This window comes from Microtus ochrogaster, unplaced genomic scaffold, assembly GCF_000317375.1.
Source record: "Microtus ochrogaster isolate Prairie Vole_2 unplaced genomic scaffold, MicOch1.0 UNK20, whole genome shotgun sequence".
Classification (NCBI taxonomy): domain Eukaryota; kingdom Metazoa; phylum Chordata; class Mammalia; order Rodentia; family Cricetidae; genus Microtus; species Microtus ochrogaster.
The window spans coordinates 380,427-383,149 of NW_004949118.1; the positions used below are offsets into that span (position 1 = coordinate 380,427).

The 2,723-nt window shown below is 36.6% G+C and overlaps 1 protein-coding gene across 2 annotated transcripts in view; it reads left to right on the plus strand.

The window, feature by feature from the left end:
* Positions 1–2,723, plus strand: part of Smchd1 (structural maintenance of chromosomes flexible hinge domain containing 1) — a 143,744-nt gene that overhangs the window by 44,872 nt on the left and 96,149 nt on the right. The gene's annotated exons all lie outside the window — the stretch shown is intronic.

Sequence of the window (2,723 nt, forward strand, 5' to 3'; positions counted from 1 at the left end):
GGCTGGTCTCAAACTCACAGAGATCCGCCTGCCTCTGCCTCCCAAGTGCTGGGATTAAAGGCGTGCGCCACCACCGCCCGGCTTTATGTCTGTATCTTCAATCTAATTCTATTTATCAGTATGTCTGTGTTTATGTCAATGCCATGCTATTTTTATTACTATAGTGCAGTTTTGAAGACGGTATGGTGATCTCTCCAGCAGTTATTCATCATCCAGGATTGTTTAGATATCCTGGGTTTTTTGAGTTTCCACATGATGCCGAAAATTGCCCTTTCAAATCCATGAAGAATTGCATTGGAATTTTGATAGGGAGTTCATTGAATTTGTAGATTGTTCTTGGTAGGATAGCTCCCCCCTCCCCCGTATTAATCCATGTGGATAGTCTTCTAATATCTTTGTCGATTTGTTTCTTCAGTGCATTAAAGTTTTTAACATACAAATCTTTCACTTGCTTGGTTAGAGATACCTCAAAATATTTAATATTATTTGAAGCTATTCTAAAAGGTGGTGTTTCCGTGATTGCTTTCTTAGTATATTTGTGATTTGTATGTAGGATGTCTGCTCATTTCTGAAAGTAAATTTTATATACAGCTACTTTGCTGGAAGTGTTTATCAGCTGTAGGAGTTCCCTAGTGGAATTTTAAGTAGTACCTACTTTTATTTTGTGTGCATTGGTGTTTTGCTTACATGTATGTCTGTCCGTGGGTGTCAGATCCCCTGCACCTGGAGCTACAGACAGTTATGAGCCACCATGTGGGTGTTAGGAATTGAACCCAGGTTTTCTGGAAGAGCAACCAGTGCTCTTAATTGCTGAGCCATCTCCTCAACCCCCAGCCCCAGTGAAATATTTCAAGTCATTTATGTGTACTATTATATCTTCTGCAAATGAAGATACTTTGGCTTCTTCCTTGATTTCCTTAAGTGTCTTAATTGTTCTAGCTAGGATTTCAAGAGCTATATTGAAGAGATATTGGAGAGAGTAGGCTTTTTGTCTTTTCCTGATTTTAGTAGAATTTTGATTTTCTGTCCTTTTAAGTTGATGTTGGCTAGGAGTTGCAGTAAATTGCTTTTATTATGTTCGGTCATGTCCCTTGTATCTCTCTCCAGGAATTTTGTCATGATGGGTGACAGATTTTTGTCAAAGACTTTTTTGGCATACATTGAGATTATTGTGTTGTTATTGTTTTCTTTCAATTTATTTATAAGATAGGTTACATTTGCCGGGCGGTGGTGGCGCACGCCTTTAATCCCAGCACTTGGGAGGCAGAGGCAGGCGGATCTCTGTGAGTTCGAGGCCAGCCTGGTCTACAAGAGCTAGTTCCAGGACAGGCTTCAAAACCACAGAGAAACCCTGTCTCGAAAAACCAAAAAAAAAAAAAAAAAGATAGGTTACATGTACTAGTTTTCATATGTTGAACCATCCCTGCATCTCTAGGATGAAGCCTACTTGATCATGGTGGTTGATCGCTTTGATGTGTTCTTGGATTTGGTTTGCAAGTGTTTTTTTTTTTTTTTTGAGTATTTTTGCATCTATATTCATAAGGAAAATTGGTCTATAATTCTCTTTCATTGTTAATTATGTTGTTTGCGTATCTTGGGTAAGTATGGCCTCATAAAGTGAATTGGCCATCGTTCCTTCTGTTTCTATTTTGTGGAATACTTTAGGAGTATTGGTATTGACTCTTCTTTGAAAATCTGATAGAATTCTTTGCTAAAACTGTCTGCCCCTGGGCTTTTTTTTTTGATGGTGGGGGGACTTTTAATTACAGCTTCTGTTTCACTAGGGGTTATATAGGTCTATTTAAATTATTTACCTGATCTTCATTTAACTTTGGTAAGTAGTACCTATTGAGAAAATTATGTGTTTCTTTTAATTTTTTAGATTTTCCAGTTTGGTGGAGTACAGATTTTTAAATATGCCTTTATAATTCTGTGAATTTCCTGTCTTGTGAATTTTCTTTCTTGACACATTTTTCTTTCAATTTTGAGTTGTTCAGTTTCCAGGATTTTGTAAATTGTGTGTTGTTTCTATTGTTGATAGCCAGCCTTAGTCTATGGTGATCTTATAGGATGCCTGGTTTTCTGATTTCTTGTAGCTTTTGAGATTTTTTGTTTCCAAGTATGTCGTTAGTTTTGGAGAGAGTTCCATGAGGTACAGAGAAGAAGGTATATTTTTTTGATTTGGGTGAGATGGTTTGTAAATATCAGTTAGGTCCACTTGGTTTATGATTTCAGTTTGCTCCAGCATTTCTCCCGTTTAGTTTTTTTTTTTCCTGGATAAACTGACTCTTGGTAAGAGTGAAGTCTCTCACTATCTGTGTGTGAGGTCAGACTGTGGATTTAGCTGTGGTACTGTTTCTTTCATGAACTTGGGTGCCTTCATGTTTGGTGCACAGCTGTTAAGAACTGAAATGTCCTCTTGGTGAATTTTTCTCTGAGTGCTTAGTGTCCTTCCCTATCTCTTCTAATTAATTTTGGTTCGAAGTCTATTTTTGTCAGATATTAATTTGGCTAAACTTGTTTCTTAGGTCCATTTACTTGAATATTTTTGCCCAAATTTTTGCCCTGAGGTAATGTCTATCCTTGAGGTTAAGGTGTGTTTCTTTGACACAGCAGAAAGATTGATCCTCTTTCCATTCTTTTTTTTTTTTTTTTTTTTTTTTTTTTTTTTTTTTTTTTTTTTTTTTTTTTTTATGGGTTCCTTGGATCAAACTCAAGTCCTC